At 44.4% G+C, this 20466-nt stretch overlaps 1 pseudogene across 1 annotated transcript; it reads left to right on the top strand.

Annotated features, from left to right (window-relative positions):
* The first annotated feature begins 14652 nt into the window (after positions 1-14652).
* On the top strand, positions 14653-19906 carry LOC310823972 (tripeptidyl-peptidase 1-like; annotated as a pseudogene). The gene is made up of 8 exons: positions 14653-14805; positions 15149-15299; positions 15732-15853; positions 16044-16222; positions 16342-16540; positions 17437-17618; positions 18728-18800; positions 19124-19906. The product of its transcript is annotated as a tripeptidyl-peptidase 1-like (transcript).
* The last annotated feature ends 560 nt before the right edge of the window (positions 19907-20466 follow it).

The following is a 20466-nucleotide window of genomic DNA, read 5'->3' as shown; positions in this document are numbered from 1 at the left end:
GTGAAGACATGTTGTCCTTGTAGCTTCCTATAGTGTGATGGATGCTTTGATCTTGCCGGATGGTAGATACAGTATGTCATAGCTTCAAGGAACCATAAACCTCTCATGAGGGGTTTTGCGCCACATTTTTGCTGAACCCCTGTGGAATAGAAACTAACTACCTTAAAATTGACCTTTTCAGCAAAAAAGTTGAGAGGAGCCTCTTCACTGAGTGAGTCTGATGAACTTCTCGTTATCAGGTTTTTACAATTTATTTGAAATGTATTTCATGTTGTATACAGACATTTAGGTATAGAGACAGAATAAGTTATCCACCTTTTTCTCTGAAGTATGCACTTACTACTAAATTGTGCTCTTCCCCACTTGGATTATAAAAGCATACGATTTGTGTAAAAGCCCTTTTACCTCCAGATAAAGTACCGGGGTAGTGCACAAGTGCACACAGGCTGGAGAACTGGGATGTGGGAGGTTTTATGGTATTTTTCATTGGGTTATCGGGAACTCATAGCTCCCAGTTGGGGAAGTCATAACTCTGACATTAATGCATTGGAGTGCTTTTGAAGTGATATAGAATACCTAATGGATAGAACAGTGTGAACAGAATGGGTTCTAAGTCTATGATCCCTGGGATGCCCTTGTGGTGTCAAGGCTCGATTGCCTGAAGAGAACTGAAGCGGTGAAGGGCATACGTTCTACAATTTAACTTCCGGCTGGTCGTTCATAGTTAACTGGGGACAAACTAACCTGTAAACAAAACTTAATAAAAAAAACTCATAAATTGAGAAGAACATGCATACATTTGTTCTTATACCACCCATCCTCATCTGTTGTAATCTCACATCATGTCATATTATGTTATGTTCTTGTACATTTATGTTGTTGTCTTGGATATAACTGTTCTGTCTCTAGCTGTTCTGTACTCTGTGTCATGTGTTTTATGTTCTATGTGGACCCCAGGAAGAGTACTGGCCTCATGCGCAGCAGCTAATGGGGATCCAGATAAACAAATAAACTACATTTCCATTTCCAACATGGGCTGCGAGTAGGAAAACCTCGTAGGAGTGCCTTCAGGCTCATGATTGGATGCAGTTTTGGACATTCGTCTCCTGACTGTAGTCTCTCTCTAGACTAGTACAACAGTAGCAAAGCCAAGAGCTCCGAGAGGAGGAATGAATGGCGTGGCAGAGTGCTGTGTGTGGGTTTACTGCCCTCTTGGGGCAGCTCAGTAAAAGATTGCATTAGATAAGTGACCTCTGTGAAGATGTTGAAGACTATATATTCGTAATGGTACCCATGACTACCTAAGCTGGAACCTCAGGTGTGTTAAACCTAGAGTTCTTTTCTCTATTATAGAGAATAATGTATATGCAGGGAGGTGTAAGTGACAAGCTGCAAAATAAAATCTCTCTGGAAAGGAGACGCTGGCACAATCATGTTTCAAAAGTTTGAAAGATATAAAACATGTATAGAACCTCATATCTCTTATCAATGTTTTTGTTGTTGTTGTGAAAAACTGTTTCTTCCGTGACAGTATATCCCAGTGTTCAAGGAATATTACAGTATACATTAAGGCATAATGTGTTCATTCATCAACAGTCCAGCGGCACATCATTTTAACATATCAATTGTTTGTAGTTTGCTGTACACCAGGGGAGGCTGGTGGAGGTAGAAATTGGAAGACAGTCTCATTGTAATGCATGGAATGGAATGAGGAATGGTATCAAACACACACTGCAGCCTCCACTGCTGTACACAGCTTGGACCTCAGAGATACAGAACCTACAGTGTCTCCTTCTCTCATCATCTTGTCTGTTTCCTCATTCTGTACTCGCCGAGATGGTGTCAACAATGACAAGCGTATTGCGACTTTAGAAAGACCTGGAATGAGGCGAGAGCAATTCCATATCACAAATGGAACACATGCTGCCTGAGAATGAGGGTCACAGTGTGCTTGAGGTCACATCCTCTTCTTGTGTGTCCAATCCCAAACTGACCCCTAGCCCGCCACCACTATATTACCCCCCTGATTGGCTAGAGCATTTTGGCCATCTTGATGATTCCTAGAGAATTGACACACTTGAAGGGCAGGACAGGAACAGTTCTTTCCATGCTCTTTTGCCCAATACTTAGTAATTCAATCTGATGATCTCCACATGTGCATACAGGGTAGGAGCTTGGGCTTGATTTGGGATTCAGCATTAGAAGTGAGTACAGTTGCAGGCTAATGGATCTTGTGGGCGTCGGGAGTGGTCCACGTGGATCCTGTGGTTGGACAGGACCTGCAGCTGGCGTGTCAGGGCCAACAGGAGTGGGCTGGGTTCAGAGTCAGCATCCAGGACCTCTAACCGCTCCAGATGCTTCAACCGGTGGAGGCTTAAGAAGTCTTCCTCTGGTACGCCACAGTGTCTGAAAGAGTAGACGAAGAAAAAAGCCATCACTAAACCGGCCTGAATCATATAAATAAGTCAATTTGAAAATCCACAGTGTCCTGCGTAAGTAATGGGAGGGGGACTATACATAAAAAGTGGTGTAATTTCTGAATGGTGAAAACAATACGTACACCAATATCCTCAAATAACCCTTTAACCTTATAGTCATTGTTTGATTTCAAATCCAAACTTTTGGAGAGTAGAGCCAAAAGGAAAAATGCTTCACTGTCCCATGACTTACACAGGGCACTGTACATAAGCTGCTGAATATCTTATTGGCCCTGGTGAGAGTTTTCCTGGTAGCGCTAGCATCATTGTGTCCAGCGCCTACAATGCACTGAAATGACCTTAGTTCTACAAAGCTAAAAACAAACAAAGAAAACCTGACCACAGAGTATTCAGATAACAACATGTAGACTATACTGTAGTGCATCGAACATCTCACCGTGTCTTTAGGGTCCTAAGCTGGGGGAACTGTTTGGGGATCTTGCCAGTGCAGCTGTTGCCCCAGCAGCGGTTACTTGTATCAAAGTGAAGATGCAGGAGACCTGGCGAACGTCTTCCTAGAGTCCTCATGTCATTTGAATCCACCACTACGTTCTTCATGGTCAAACTGGTCAATGACTCAGGGAGTGAGTCTGCATACATACTGACAGGACTGCCTTCTGGAGAAACCGACAAAAAGAAAGACAGCCGTGTAGCCTATTAGCTGGAGATCCAACTCTGTGGGTCACCCTCCCTTTCAAACCACTGCATCGACTACATAACACTGATTCTTGTTCCAGGCTTTACTTGTTGATAAATCCTCGACTTTCATAGTATACTAAAGCAGTGGAGGCTGGTGGTGGTAGAAATCGGAGGACGGCACATGCGTGTTTGATACCATCCCTCATTCCATTCAATACAATGAGCCATTCCATTCCATGCCTGTCCTCCAATTTCTGCCTTCACCAGCCTCCCCTACAACGTACTATGTGAGTTATTACAACCAGAGATTGACTAAATTTAAGGCTGTGCGCAAGACGACTTTGTTCCATAGGAGACAAACCCATGTGACCTCACGTACAGCACAGTGCATCGAGGTCTGCTCAGGCTAGTGGTCCAGCAGGTGCTAATCTGATGACAGTTGATACCCATGCAAATCATTCAAGTAGCCTAGTACTCACCTGCAATCTTGAGAACTGACAGTTGAGGAAGTGTCCTCAACCATGTTTTCAGATGACAGATGACTGGCTCAGAAGAAAGGCCATTGTGACTCTTCATGTCTCTGTACTCCACAGTAAGGCTCTGCAGGGAAGACAGGCCACACAGGGCTCCCTGGGATAGAGTGGGGTCCATGTAGTTCACAAGCTCCAGACTGATCAAGCCTAGTCCACCACCCTGTGTGTCTTAGAGATAGATTGTGTTGTTACCGCCCCAGCACCATACAATGACATCTGAGACCAGTGGAGGTTGGTGGAGGTAGGAATCGGAGGACGGGATTAGTTCATTCCATGCATTACAATGAGCTAATCCTCAAATGAGTACCTCTACCAGCCTCTGCAATACAATGACATCTGAGATGCAGCATAACCTGCCATATCAACTAAGTATGATGTACACACACTGTAATGAGACACAATTGTGTGGTTTCACTAGTATTTCTGTACAGGTCCTGCACTACAGAAACAAGAGGAGAGTGCATATTGAGCGAGGGTAATGGACTGGGGAACTGTTTTATTTGTTCCTTATAATGTAGTTTATTTTGTTTTACAAGTGAAATTTCATTTAGACCTTAGAGGGACTAAAATAGTTGTGTGTGTGTGGGGGGGGGGGGAGTGAGGGACTATCAGTAATAGAGAGTTGATTTAGTCATCTCAGTAATACAATCACGAAAAGGCATGATTTGGTTGTAATTGCCTGTGCCGCCTTACTTGATTCAGACGGGCTGAAATAGTCATCCGGTAGAGTGCCATTGTAATATATCCCCAGTTTCAATGACAGATGCTTCAGGTTCGGTAAGCAGTTTAGCATAGCATGGAACGTCTGCTTAGGGATAGGGACCGCTTTGTCCCCACCGTGGTAGGAGAGCGAAGTCAGGTGAGACAGCTTTGAGACAGCTCGAATTAGATCCAATCTTTGAGTATAATAGTCTAGATGAAAGTGGCAAACGCTGAAATGAGTCAATTTGCGCAGATGCTCAAGAACGTCACCAGAGACTCCTGGGAGACGAGGACCTCCTGTGAGAGGACCTCCTCTTTAAGTTCTTAAATTGCTTTATCATTTCAAGAGCTTTTAATTTGGAGCAATCGTCTATGACTATAGTGGAAAGCATAGGGAGCGAGATGGCAAGCTGTTCCCACTCCTTCGTACTTGCTCTGTGTACCACAACAGAGTCGGTCCTTCTGCGGCGAAGGGTCGTGTGGGAAAACGTGTTCTTTATTTGAAGAGAAGACAAACTACTTCTTACTTTTAGCTATTTATTTATATGTCAAAATTCTAGACTTGTACAAGGACCACTTTTGGCGAAGAAAATCACAGTCAGCAAGCTGTTAATCTGTAACCAACCTTCCAAAAATGGATGCATTCAAACAGTCAAACAAGGCATTTTACAGTAAACAGAATGATTGTGATTGGCTATTTGGTTGGGGAGGAGCCGCGGTTTAGACTTGGCTCTCCTCTCGTTGGTGTTTTAGGCCGGTCCCAGCCCCTGACACTCGATCCGTTCCAGGTAGAGATATCGCCGGTCCGTTCCCTCTGGGGAACGAGTTGACCTGCTGAAGAAAACATACACCTACTCTGATTTGTCCTGTCCTAGCCTAATATTTTCCATTACATCATTCTTAAGTTATGTGTGTGTTGCAGCATCTATCTTGATGACCTGACCCTTACCTCTTCATGTATTAATCCAACGTACCATGGAACTAATGCTTGATTCATCTCATTTAATGCTTGATTCATCTCAACAGGCCATCACATTAGTAAATTTCAGATGATTAAAAAACATATTAATTCAATTGATTTGCATATGGAATATCAAATACAATTAGTAAATTTAATCACCCTAAATAAAGAACTGAATAGCTTTATTTACTCGTCTGCTATTGAGCATTATGATGCAACTGTTTTTATAAAAATAATTTCTAACAGTCGTCCAGAATTGTGAGCTGTACGCGCAGAGCTTTCGAAGCACCACTGTGTTGTCCTTCCAAAGAGTCCAATGATCAACCAGTTTTTTGAAACATTTGCAGCACGAACGAATACTCATCTTGTCTGCTATTGACAGAAATCCAAACACGTGGACCCATACCTCGGGGGGAAGCTGTGGTCCTTCTAACATGAGTGCCATTTCTAAGCACTTTAACTTGAGTAACTTTAATCTTTCTCTTTCTCGGCAATCGCACACAAAAAAAGCGGCACAATACGCACATACAACTATCAAACTATGTTCTCTAATTGTATATGATTTAGCTCTTGAACACAGATGACTGTTTTTGTTGGAATATCTAGTAGTAGGAGCACATGCTCCTGCATGTTTCTGACAGGAGGATGTTGTTTACAGAAATGACGCGTTTGGTAATCGACGATTCGACGGCCAATCACATTCCTCTGGAGGGAAATTCAAAACGACAGCCAGATAAGTTTGCTACAGCTAGTGATGGGCAAATGAAGCTTTTGTGAAGCACTGAACCACTTGTGCCAATTGTTTCGAAAATGGGTTCATTACTCAAAGCTTCAGTTACAGTGACCTCTCCTGGCGAAGTGCAAGGCTGCAGTCAAATTAGGCAGGCTAGTTGGTGGACAGGAGGCTTTTAATTACACGCACGCACGAACACACACACCTCAATGAGCAGTGTTGGAGAAACTACTTTACTTTTGTAGAAAAGATCTTTTGTTCTGAAGCATCTTTGCTTTGATCAACCTTGGATTTAAATTATTGTAACGACCCTGTGAAAGGCCCGTTAGCAATTCCGCCAAGGGAGTTACCGCTCTTGGTGTTGTGGCTAGCGCGGCCGGTTTGTAAGCGAAAGATTGCGAGTTCGATACCCGCTTAAGGCAAGCTGCTCTACCACGCCGTTCGCTACAGCATCTTTGCTTTGATGAAATTCTTTGATGCACACACACACTAAGACTGAATATCATGTTCTATTTACAAATAAAGATTGATGAATGTGTGTATTGTGTTATTGAGGAGAGAGTGCTGGGGAAAATATGGCATAGGTTGGGTGTGTTTGTGTAACTATGGCAGGGGGTGATTATGTGGGATGGGGAACACTCAAAGATTACAAGAAGAACACTCAGCGAATACAAACGCAATACCAGCAACAACGCACCTACTACGACAATCCACAAATTGTGCATTGTTTAGAGCGGTTATAAAGTGTTGAGGCACTCAAATTCAAAACTGTCGCAACCTATCACCTGTCAGAATCGAGACGAGGCAGTGCCAGTGAATCACCTGATTGGACCGCGAACCAGTCAGGTGATTCATTCAGGCAACGAAGCAGTTGCTGCTTCGGACGTCATATGTCACGTGATTTTTTTCGCACCAAAGCAAGCTTCGAAGCAGTGCTTCGATAAAATTGTTGGTCAGTGTTTGAAGCACGTATCGAAGCTTCAGTGTCAAACTGCCATCACTAGCTACAGCGGTGTGTGAGTAACATTTGCTTCGAGATGAGTTTCTATCATGTTTTGTTTTTGTTGATGTTGTTTTAGTTAGCTAGATAAGTAGGTTTACGATAAGGGCACAATGTAAATGCATGAGTTCTGTGAATCGTGATTGATGGCTAACGCTAGCTATCCGACGTGTCCGCAGAAAGGACACGTGTTGTTAGCTTGCTAACTCGTTTTAAGCTGCTAGTTTTCATTGTCGTCGTATATATTGCTAGTGACAATGACCCTTAGCATATAAAAAAAAACAGGCCATCTACGACATTTGCAGATTGGTTTCTAGGTTTGCTACACTAGCTAACTAACAAGCTAACCGACCAGTCGTCTAATGGAGCATGCTAGTCCAATGTTATTGGCAACCACCTGGATAGGTACTATTGACTGTACTAGCCGGATAGCATCCTCCCTGTGCAGTCCTAGGTGTCCATAGGACTGCATAGAGGAGAATGCTATCCGGCTAGATAGATATCAGCCCTAATGTATTCTCTCATATGGAATAGAATGACAGATCACGATCGGTTCATTCACAACCCATCCGCGGACAGAGTCTTCATCACCGGTATACATTCAACCCCACAACATGCCCCGACCACCCCCTGTCAGATGAGCTCGACCATGGCAGAGGACGCGTCTCTGGTGTGCGGGGACCCGGTTCTTTTCCCCACCTTCAATGCGAAGACAACGGGCAAGTTGATGAACAGGGCTCCCTTCGAATCTCCAGCCAGGATGAAAGCTAAAGTGCGGAGCAGACATCAGGTTTGTGAGAATGCTGGGACTACCAAAACAGAGAACGAAGTATTTTCCGGAGTCGGAGAGGAAAAGGGAGGCGTTTTTAAATCGCCGCTAAAAAGACAGCAGCATTGGGCTGTTGATGACATGGAGGAGAACCAGCGGCTTCGGTTGGCTCACCATGATGACACTGATGTTGAGGCGCTCACCTTCTCACCAATACATTCCCCACGGAAGTTCATACAGTTCTCTGTATTGTATAGGATTTTAACGACTGGTTCCTCTCTGGTGGAAAGAGAAGTTGTTTATGATGACATGTTTCACAGCATTGTTGTCTGCGTTGTTTGACAGGCAGCTGGGATTCACCTGAGAGGGTGGATACTGAGGAGCAACAGCATGGGCCTGTATGTTGATGGTTACCGTGTGTAAGTAGACCTCACTGTCTCTCACCATCGCACAGGCATGAGTTCCCCAAAAGCTTTGTAGCACTGTCACACCAATCCCATGCTTTTAAATCCTTGTGTTGCCAAGGAATGCAGGGTACAGATTTGGGACTGACCTCTACTCTTTCACAAGATATTTGTAAAAAGTATTAAGCTACTCTTGGAGGACAAAATGGTGGACAATAGTGTTGTTAAAAACCTTTCTCTACTCCTCCGCCCCTCCAGCGACAATAGTGTGCCGTGGCACAGCAATGTCATCACAGAGAGAGTGTCCAGTAACGTCCTGAAGACCGTGTCAGGTGGTACCTACGTCCTGGTGGGGAAGATGGCCCAGGACTGGAAGACAGGTCGGTCGCAATTTGCTCATTTAAAAGAAATGTTGTTACACATTACATATTTGTTATTTGTTCTTCCTGTAAAGCACACTGTATTGCGTCTGTGTGAAATGTGCTTTATAGATAAAGTTTCAACTGATTTGATTTGGTATTCATTTATTACATTTAGCATTTATGTGGTGGTATCCTGTGTCGTGTGTGTTGCATCTGTTTTTTGTTGTTTTTTAGGTCACCGCTGCCGACCTATTATTAATGGCCCACTTGGGGATAAATCAAATCAAATCAAACTTGATTTTGAGCACAATTCATACATGGATGCAATACAATGCACTTTCCAGGAATATGAATAAAAACAATCAAAAGACAATGAGACAAAACATAAGAGGATAACTCTTATAAAACTATTATAAAAGTATAACAGTCATGGGAGTTTAAAACAGTAAAATCAGAGAACAATTGAGGACTGTAGATACTAATGCATGGTAAATAAAACCTCAAATGTAGTAAATAAAAAGGAATCAAGTTTATTTAATTGCACAGCCACAATAGAGCTTTTGTAATGCTGTTACAAATGTCCGTTTGTGTCTCCTAGCATTCCCACGATGGTTGTTGAAGAAGTTTTTCTTTGGCTTCCCCAAACATTGGAAGGACTATTACCAGAAGTATTTGTCTGAGCCAAAAGGGTAAGTTGTGCCTCTGATTTTCAAAATATTTGTTTACATTTCAAAATAAAGCCAAGAATCGAGAAGCAAAGCTGTCATACAAATCATTAAAACCCAGACATAAAATATGTACACAAAAGCGGCTATGCAGAGGCCCAAGATCCAACAGTCCTTCTGTAATCTCCACACAGGTTGTTATGAGGTCTTCTCTGAACCAGAAACATTCCCCAAAGTATTGAACATAATAATCGTGTCATCGTGTAATAATTTGATCAGTCTGTTTGAAGATTTGATGATACTTTATGCAACCTTGGAGTCATGTCTGTTCACATCCATTACTGATCTCTGTTTTGTTTTGATTGTTTGCTTGTTTGTTTATGATAACTGCAGCGTGGAGGCAGACAGCATCAGGCAGGAGACGGTGAGTAAGGACAAGGCACCAGCTGAGAAGCGTCATAACCGCTATATGAAGCAGCAGTCCTCTCAACCCCAGAAGACAAGTACTCAGAGGACACGTGAGTACCACGGCACCATCAGAGGCCTCGCTGTATTTAACCTGCTGCTGGGGTCTGCTGATGTCAAGGTTAAGTCTGGGGTACAGAACTCAGGCCGCGCAGTTTCGCAGTGTTGCTGGTTTTCGTTTACCCCGTTGTGATTGACAGGGAGAGTGCATGCGTAAAAGGATACCATCAAATAAAAATAATCTTGCTATATACACACCTGGTTTCTCAGGTTGAGATCAGTCCCTCCCTGGAGCTGTGCACCCTGGGCCCTAAAAAAATAAAGATGTATAAAGATAGCTATTTATAGTTCCTTTTCCGTCTGTGTTGTCATCCAGCTGCGGCCATTAGCACCGCTAACACAACTCTGAACAGCGGTGCTGCCAAGGTGTCCCGGAGCGGCCGGGTCCTCAAGGCTCCACTGGAGTACTGGCGAGGAGGGAGGGTCATCCTGGACGGAGACATGAACGTCACCATCCACGAGGGCTACGACATCTCCGTCTGTAACTCCGTAAGCCTCTGCTCCGTTGTCTCACTCAGGACAGACAAATGCATGACACATGGGGGTTGTCTTCTCGATGCAGGGCGGAAAATTGATACTTTGTGTGGGTTTTGATGTCTCCCACATTGTTTGGTCTATTGTCCGTGGTGCTAATCACAGAGAAGACACGTGTCATGCTTTTAACATGGCTAAATAAAGAATGTGGTTCTGAATGACACTCATCATCCTCCTCCTTTCCCAGCATGTCTCTACACCTGTCGCCCAGGGCGGGGGTCGTCATGACACCGGAGGGGAGTCTGCCCAGTCTGATGATGACTTCACTGTCAGTAGAAAGCCCAGGGTCAAGGCTCTCCGGTCAGCAGGGTCCGCCTTGCCGCAGGGTAGGATGACGCCACGAAGGATTCTAGAACATTCCGAGGCGGAATCGAGTCAGCTGTTGACTTCTCCGGAGGACTGTAGCACGGTGGAAGTACGGAAGAGGGTCAACACTCCGAAACCAAGGGGTGGTAAAAAAAACAGTGCTCCCCCAAAGCCCCATAAGAAAACCACCAAAGGAAAGAATGGTAAAGCTGTAAGCAGAGTGGGTCTGCAGGAGGAGGAGGTGGAGGACGCTGCCCAGTGGACAGTGGCAGAGCTAGCCAGACTGCACCAGTAGGTTTCCACTGATGTTTGTATTGGCTTAGAATATCCTGATTGCAGTGTACTATTTGTACAGGAGTTTTAAGAGTGAAATATAGAGTTTCTCAACATCCAGCGTGTCTGCACCTGTGTTTTTGTGTGTTTTCAGGGCTGTGACCTCGCTTCCCAAGAACATGAGTAGCTTCTGGTTGAATGTTGCCATGGAGGTGGGTACACGTTCGGCTGAGGAGTGTCAGGAGCAGCACACTGCCCAGACGGGTCCAAAGGTCACCATGAGTGCGCAGGTCACCACGAAGGCCAAGAAGAAGAAGAACAAGAAAGAAGCTCCCCAGAAGGAGCAGCCAGGTAAAACTGTCTACTTCAACAAAGAGAAAAACACAACAAACACCTGGTTTGGTGAGGTGATTGGTGAGAATTTATAACAAATGTCATATTTATTTGTTGAATCGTAGTTATGGAGGCACCCAAGATAACTGCCAAAGTGGGCACTCTGAAGAGGAAACAGCAGGTACGCAACTTCCTGGACCACATGCCGAAAGACAACCACGACGACATCTTCAGCAGTTCACCCATGCAGAACAAACGGGTCAAGGTGGGTCTACAGTGCACACTGGCACATCCGTTTTGGTTTTGTCAGTTATCAAAAAATAGATGTGCACATCCTTCACTTATTTACCAGTACTGGGCCAAATAAAGAGTGATCAAATAATGAAGAAAAGCCGACCTGGCGAAGGCTACCTTTTGGTTGAAACGTTGTTTGGTGGAATGAAGCACTTGCGAGAAGCAGATTCTGTGTGCTGGCTTTTATTCATTATTCGTTTTATTTTCAGATCTTATATTTGCTTGTCCTAGTATTTACAAAATGTTATTTTTTTTGTTTACACTGTTCATTGTTATAAATGTGGTGGATGATGAACTGAATGTGTGCTCTCGCTCTCTCCCCCCCCCCCCCCCCGACATAGTTACCTACAGTGTCTCCCACTAGAAAAGATCAGGTGTTTACTCAGTCGGGGGAGTACGACCCCCAGACCCCCACTACCGCAGGCTTCCCAGCCGTGAAGACCCCCAAGTGCCTCCACATCACCCCTGGCATGATGGGCCCCATCGACGGGTGACGACAGAGCTGGGACCCACTGAGATGTTTGGTCCTGCCAGAGCGATTTAGCTTTGTTTATCAATGACCCTGTTCAGAGACAACCCCAAGCCCCTACTACTCCCTCCATACTTGAGTAGATTTGTAAAGAATCGATGGATCAGACGGAATCATGGTGGTCAAAAAGATTCAATTCAATTGGAGGGCATGGTGGAGCTACTACCATTCTGATTATACCTATCCAATCCTTTCAGATCTACATAAGTTGTTCAGGGTAAAAGGAGCTAGTGTTTGTTTCAGGGCCATTATGTCATGGGCAATAGAGTACTTAGTATCTGAGCTAATAGGGAGAGACTACTAAGTCACTGAGCCAATGGGAAGAGAGTACTGAGGCAATGGGGAGACAATACTGAGCCAATAAATCTGAACTTTTTCTTCTCTCCTGTTTTAGAAACGACAATGACAAATACCTCTTCCAGCTTCAGAAAAGATTGAAGAAAGGCCGAATCAAGGTTCCTCAACAAGCCCCGTCTGCCAAGGTTTGTGTTTGTGAATGAATATTGCAGAGAAACTCACAGACTTGCCAACAGAAGTTCCATCAGGAATCTACCGAAAGAGCTCATGTTGCTGTATAGAATGTATTTAATTATTTATTGATTTTATTTGTAATTGTCTCAGAACGACATACCAACTCCATCAGTGAAACGGGTGATGAGAAGATGCAGTGGGGATGGTATGTATCCTTTTACAGTCTGCTTTATTCATGATATGTCAAACTGGATTGCAGTGTACTTGAATTAAACCAGTTCCTAGACACACACTACAAAAGTAGAAAACAAGAATGATTTATGATCCCAATATAAGCGTACATAATCTGTAATTTGGAAGGAATCTTTTTAAACTTAATCTCATGTACTCCTCTTTCAGAGGAGAATGATTCGTTTGTTGTGTGGGAGATGTTTCCTGACAAGGAGTCCGCTTCAGATGACAGTGGGGAGGAAGAGGACTACTACTTCCAGGATGACCACTGAGCCAGACACCAGAGCGTTTTCTCACTTGTTAGGAACACAACTCCACGCGTCCTCTCCTCGCTCCTCCACTCACATCCTACTGAAAACGCATTGGAGGAGAAGATCTAGTTTCCTCCCCTTACATATTCTCCTCCAATGCTTTTTGAGGACGAAGTGAGTGGAGGATGGAGGACAATTGAGAACACACAGTCATGTGTGAATGATTACTGTTGAAAAGTATTATTATTATTATGTTCTATGTTGCATTTTTTTATTACTTATTGTTTTTTGTCATGCCACTGATGGCAAGGTGTTTCTGCAATAAATTTATATTATAAATCACCAAGATGTCGTTGACCTTGATTTTGTATGTCTTCTTCAATAGTATGACAGTGTGGGCAATGCTGATGCAATACTGAGTTTCATAGATCTTGGATAAATATTAGTTTCCATAGCATTATGCATGATATTAATGTACAAGAGGTGCCAGAAATGCTGGAGTCAGCTGTACTATGAATTGCTAATGCACTTTGGAAACTGCCCGGCGTCTTCTATTTTGCTAGTCACGTGACTGACACCAGCTGACGGCGTCATGTGATAAACCTCCACTGATACGCTGCCGAACTGTCTTAACAAAACATCATAAAGACAGTCCTTGGAGGAGGCTGAGCCAATGCATGCCACAACAATGAGAACTCTGTAAGTGTTTAATGCCATGGCAAATGTAATGTTCTTTGATTGTTTAGGAAGCAATGAAGATTTGTTTTGGCGATTGATGCAAGCTGCTGCTTTTTATTAAAACTAATTAGGCTATACCCCATGGTCCTACCGGCTAGGGAAATGACCCAGATTTCATCAAAGAACATGCTGTATTCTTTTGTTTAGACGTAACTTCAATATAACCGAGATATCCGAAATATTGTATTTGTTCACTTTTTCAAGGGAGACGGACATCGACAGTATCTGTCTCAAAGCATTGGTAGCTGTCTGCTCAACAAGCTGTTCTCTTTCCTAGAGGTCATAGATTTTTTTACTGCCTTATGTTGCAGGATCTTACACCCTCGTAGCCGAGTGTGAAATACACTAACGGAGCACTCGGCAATTTTTGTTTTCTTCCAGGGTGGCTCTCTGTGTGCTGATATGCAGTTCACTGGTTGTGAGTAAGCATCTGAAGGCTGACCAAGGCATCTTGTAAGACTTCAAAACCCTCAAATAGCCTTCTTAATGTTTTATAACGCTTGTGGTTAATACCCCGAAATGAACAACAACAACAACAAAAAAAGCTTGTGGTTAATATTGTAACGAACGGCGGGGCAGAGCAGCTTGCCTTAAGCGGGTATCGAACTCGCAACCTTCCGCTTACAAACCGGCCGCGCTAGCCACAACACCAAGAGAGTTAACTCTCTTGGCGGAGCTGCTAACGGGCCTTACACAGGGTCGTTACAATATACTGCTTCTGTGAAGCTTACCCAATGTTCTGGAAAAACTTTACTCTGCAAAGCTTGTGGACATTTCTAGCTGTTTTCACAACTCTATAGATTTTTTTTTAGTTGTTGCACTTGCTCAGTCTGATTTATAAAACAAATCAAGAGTTTAGAGAACAGCTCATGGAAGTCCACTGTGCTGTAATGTGAAGTGAAACGTTGTCAGAGTTGCTTTTATGTTTGGTCCATTCAGGATACCTGACGGGTGGAACCACGTAGGTCGGGTCAGCTCCACAGAAGATCTGGAGCTGACGTTTGCTCTGAAGCAGCAGAATGTGGACTGGAGGAGCTGCTGAAACTGGTGTCAGACCCTGATTCAGCACAATATGGTAGAAATCACTTGTTTCATCCATTACATTACAAACCTGACATTCCATCATGTGTTGATTTAGCAGAGGAAACTTACTGTTATATCACGTTTTCATTTGATTTGTATGTATATGATTCCCTACCAGAGCCCCCTAAGATATCCCAGATCTGTGTAAGCTTGAGCCAACTCCTCTGACTTCTCCTATCATTGGCTAAAAGATATGCTATACAGATCTAGAACTATGCCTGCGCAATTCAAATTCTATGCCCCTGCTGCAACACTGTCAACCATAGAACTCAAATTCTATTTATATTAAATCTTATTCAATGATTTCTAATGTCTGTCAACTCTGTCCTCCTCAGGGAAGCACCTGTCTCTGGAGGAGGTAGCCATTCTGACGCGCCCGTCCCACCTGACCCAGAAAGTGGTGCGTCATTGGCTGCAGAGTCACGGGGTGACAGCCTGTCTCACAGTCCTTACTCAGGACTTCCTGCAGTGCACCATGACGGCGCAGTAAGTGCTTCTCTTTTTTTATCTACTCACGTGACAACCACTTCCTCAATGTGAAAATGGAAGACACTTCTTAATTGAGTCCCTTAGAATTGAATGGATAAAATCTGGTTATATTGTTTGCAAGTCGAGTTTAGACTTTATTACCCTCGCCTGAGCTCCATATAGCTACCACAGAGAGCGTGGAGAACAGATACTTTTGCCTGAACTCTGTGAGTTCTCTAACCACAGATGGATTGATGCTTCTTTTACATTTGTATTTAATTAATTTAGCGGACGCTTTTATCCAAAGCGACTTACAATAAGTACATTTGTCTAAGTAAGTGAATCAACTATACATCAGTCACCGTAAGAAAAACCTTCAATAAGAACTTGGTGCCATCGGCAGCCACAGTGCTAGACAAAGGAAGAAAATGTTTTTTCCCTTTCTCTTAGAGTGGCGGAGACCCTGTTGCCAGGCAGTGAGTTCCACCGCTATGTGAGAGATGGCCACTCCCTGGTGAGGTCACCGACTCGTTACGCAGTGCATGACGACGTTCATCAGCACCTTGACTTTGGTAAGCTCAGAATTCGGAACGATTTCTGAATCGTGAATGTTTCTAGTGGTCGGAAATCAATGTGATTGATATCTGTTCGCTATGTGCTTTTTCAACTGAAGCATTATTAGATATGTCAACAAACCATATGCTAAAATGGTGACAACCGTGTTGCGGATGCAACAATTAATCAACATTATTCCTCTCTTAGTTGGCGGTGTTCACCGCTTCCCACCCAAGGGGCAGGACGTCAGTGAGTTCTTGACCAATAGGAGACGGTCTGGGACGGGGTTCCATCTGGGGGTGACCCCCACCACCCTGAGGAGTCGTTACAACCTGACAGCAGCTGACGTGGGATCAGCTCAGAACAACAGCCAGGCTGTCGCCCAGGTCTGGATAACACACACCCACATCACTCCATCAAATTACTGTGTCAGACTGGCAACTTCATAGGACATTGATAGGAAGTACAGTATTCAAATCCAACTCTTCTCTATCTGGTGCTCTAGTTCCTGGAACAGTTCTACCACCCAGCGGACCTGGCTGAGTTCATGACCATGTTTGGTCGAGGCTTCCAGCACCTGTCTAAGGTGGACCGGGTGGTGGGAACCCAGGGAGGGGGCAAGGCCGGCCTGGAGGCTAGTCTGGACGTAGAGTACATCATGAGTACGGGAGCCAACATCTCTACGTGGGTCTTCACCAGCCCTGGTAGGCTCCTTAACTGGCAACAACTTACTAGATGTAGAACAGTGGTCTCAAACCTCTATTCTCGGAAGGCTGACACGTCTTTTTTGTGGGATTCAACTAATCAAAGTTGTGATTGAGGTGGTAGATGTTGGTGTGTCAGTGCTAGGCTGGAACAAAACACAAATATACACACCAATGGCTCTTGTGGAATTGAGTTTGAGACCACTGATTTAGATTTACACAGATTCTAGCCTGCCATGGACAGGTAAATATTCTAGTAGTTTCTTTGATGAATTTGCTGAACTACTGTCCATAATCTCCATGGTATATCAGGAGATTTTAACATTCATATTGACAATCCCAACGATAACTATGCCAAAGAACTTAATAACTTCTACTGACTGTTCCTAGGATTAAAACAAAGCAGCATTCAGTTATTATGCTACACATAGATGGAATAAACTTCCGGAAGATCTAAGATCAGCCCCAACTCTGGCTACTTTAAAAAATGAGCTAAAAACCTTTATGTTCGCCTTTGCCTTAAATTTAAACTAAATTGCTGCTAATAATTGCACTCTGACCCTAAAATGCACTGTGACTTTTATTATTTTTTGTCTTTTATGCTTTTTTATTTTTTTATGCTCTTTCCTTTTTATCTATTTTAAGTAAAGCACTTTGAATTACCTCTGCGTATGAAATGTGCTATATAAATAAACTTGCCTTGCCTATATTGGAAATGTTGTTGTCTGTTGTGTTTTGATTAACTGCTGCTGTGCAACAAATTGCCTCTCCAAGGACATTAAGTTGTCTGAATGTGAATGTACCCAGCAGTGTCTAGTTTGTGTTGAAACTCAAGTCTTTCCACTGTTCCTCTCATCCTCTCCACTGTTCCTCTCATCTTCTCTCTTCCCTGACAGGTCGCCATGAGTCCCAGGAGCCTTTCCTCCAGTGGATGGTGTTGCTTAGCAACATGTCCGACCTCCCGTGGGTCCACACTGTCAGCTATGGCGACGACGAGGACAGTCTGTCTGCTGCCTACGTATCAACACAGAATTCATGAAGGCCGGGATCAGAGGGATCTCCATGCTCTTCGCCTCTGGTGAGGGCAGCTAGCTAGGTCACACTCTCACTGGCTCTAGGTCTGGTGAGCGTACCCAGCTAGGTCACACTCTCACTGGCTCTGGCTCTGTGAGGGCTTTAGCTTAGCCAACCGTGGTGGCTGTCATTGTGTATCATCATGTGGCAGGACAGGAAACACAGAAAGGCTGAAGCACATACAGATCTGGAGCCAGGCTAAGGTCACGCTCTCTTCTTAAAAATCACAATTTGGTGTCTATTGATGTATTTGTCTACAGGTGTAGGAGTACTTTATTATGTAAACTATACTTAAGTTGGTGGTTTGTGGCAGCATGTTTGCAATAGGACATTAGATGTTATCTGCGCCCACTAGTAAGCTAAAGGGTGTTCATTCAAGCAGATGCTACAGCGGCAGTAGCAGATGGCCTTGGTGTCTGTGGTAACTGCTAACGTCATGGAGATACTTTGAAACTTGCATTCGCTAGATATGAATCAGGCCTATGAAAACATGAACACGGCAACATGTTTTATTTCGGAAATTGTCTAGTGTTTTGGACAAAATGTTTTTGCGGTAATTCACCATGCCATCTTTGATAAGATCAGAACTTCCATGACGGTCACATTGATACTTGGGGATTAAATCAAATCAAAATCTAATCAAATCAAACTGTATTTATCATGTGCACAGGATATAGCTGTAAACGTACAAATAAATGGTTATGACAAGCTACCTCTCTACAGTGCAATAAATATAAGATAAGAATAAAATAAAAGTACAATGATTACAATACACAATATGCTACCAAGTAATAACAGTCAAACAATAAGTGTAGCAGAATAAATAGTATATAAATATATAGCAGCAATGATGTGTGTGTGTGTGTGTGGGTGGGGTGGGGTGGGGGTGCGGGGGTTGTGCAGGGGTGAGTGCAAATTGTCTCCAGTGCAGGTGAGCAGCAGGTAGTGCTGCTGTGGATATCAGTTTGAAAGTCTTATTGCTTGGAGGTAGAAGCTGTCTCGGAACCTGTTACATTACAATGAGCCCGTCCTCTGATCTCTATCTCCACCAGCCTCCCCTGAGTGAGACCTATACTTCTGTGTTGATTTAGATGTTGTGTCCTCCTCATTCAGGTGACAGTGGAGCCGGCTGCAGACACTTGACCTCAGCAGAGAACTCATTCCGGCCCAGCTTTCCTGCTTCAAGGTGAGAGCGACTATCTGTCTTATTTCCAGTTATGGCTGAATGCATTCAACAAAGCCTTCAAGTGTTTAAAGTATCGGTAAATAACTTTCTCATTGTAATGTATTGTGTTTATTCACAATCTCCGAAGGTGATGTCAGGATATGAATAATATATGATGTATGAAAATAGAATATTGTCTCTGTGGGGGGACATGCAGCGTTCGGCCTGTCGAGGGAGCTACAGGACCGTGGCCGGGGTTGTGTCGGCGAGACTTTGTTGCACACCTGCTGCAAATGAAGTCTCGTCGGCGAATGTTTAAGATGTGTGTGCTTCTGCCATTTCAGTAGGCGAGGAGAGCTGAGAGCTGACAGTGGCGAGAGAGAGACGCTCTGGCGAGGCTGGAAAGCCAACGGACAAATTATTATTACTGACTGTATGAATAAACGGGACCTTTCCCTCACTACACCGCTGCGTCTGCCTCTGTGTATAAACGGACTTTGTTACATTGGCGCCCAACCTGGGACACAGAGTAAAGGCGGAGAATGGAGACGCTAGCAGCAGCGGTCTCGAGGATAGCGCTCGTCCTCGAGCAACAGACGATCCTGCAGCAGACCCAGCAGGCGACGCTGGGAGAGCTGACAGCGGCGAGGACCGCGGACCGTGCCCTCCTCCAGGACCTCACCAGGGTCGGCGGGCCGGCGCCGGGGACCGGGGCGGCACCAGGTCCCCCCAAGGTCCAGCTACAGAAGATGGGGGACCTGGGGGACCCAGAGGCGTTCCTCGCGGTGTTCGAGGGGAGGGCAAGGATCTCGGGGTGGCCGGTCCGAGAGTGGGCCTACCATCTGCTGCCCCTCCTGTCAGGGGAGGCGCAGCTCGCGGCCCACAGTTTGCCGGCGGCCGCCCAACGGGATTACACGTCCCTGGCCCGGGCGATTCGGGACCGCCTGGGCCTTACACCGGAGGAACACCGGCGCCGGTTTCGGGCCCTGGCAATGGAGGAGGGGTGCCGGCCCTTCGAAACAACATTCATTTTCTTAAAGGGGCAATCTGGGATTCAAACAACAACAAAGCGATCTCCTCGCCGGTGAGGGACGGGGCTAGAGAAATGTAACCTCTCCAATTCAGAGACGGAGCGATGGTTGAAATAACTGACCATCCATGAGATTTGAGATGGTTTTAACCATGTTAACTTCATGATGGTTTTAACATGTTCACTTCATGATGGTTTTAACCATGTTAACTTCATGATGGTTTTAACATGTTAACTTCATGATGGTTTTAACATGTTCACTTCATGATGGTTTTAACATGACATGATGTCAACAACAAAGGAGATGAGTAAAAAAACTAAAAACACACAGTCAAGTTCCTTCATTTTAATACGATGATGATGATGATGATGATGATGATGATGATGATACCTGTGTTCATATCAATAAGGTATTTGTGAACCAAACAACCGCGTGACCTCATGATGACTCTACACGTCAGAGAGGCGTGTGTCTTGTTCCATGTGATGTATTTCTATCTGAACGCAGCCCCGTGCGGGACCACGGACAGCTCCTGTGTGTGTGTGTGTGTGTGTGTGTGTGTGTGTGTGTGTGTGTGTGTGTGTGTGTGTGTGTGTGTGTGTGTGAGAGAGAGGGGGGGAAAGGGGTCAGGGGTCATAGGTCATTGTCATTCGGGG

The sequence above is a fragment of the Argentina silus genome (assembly GCF_951799395.1).
Source record: "Argentina silus genome assembly, chromosome: Y".
NCBI lineage: Eukaryota > Metazoa > Chordata > Actinopteri > Argentiniformes > Argentinidae > Argentina > Argentina silus.
This window is presented reverse-complemented; position numbering and strand designations above follow the sequence as displayed.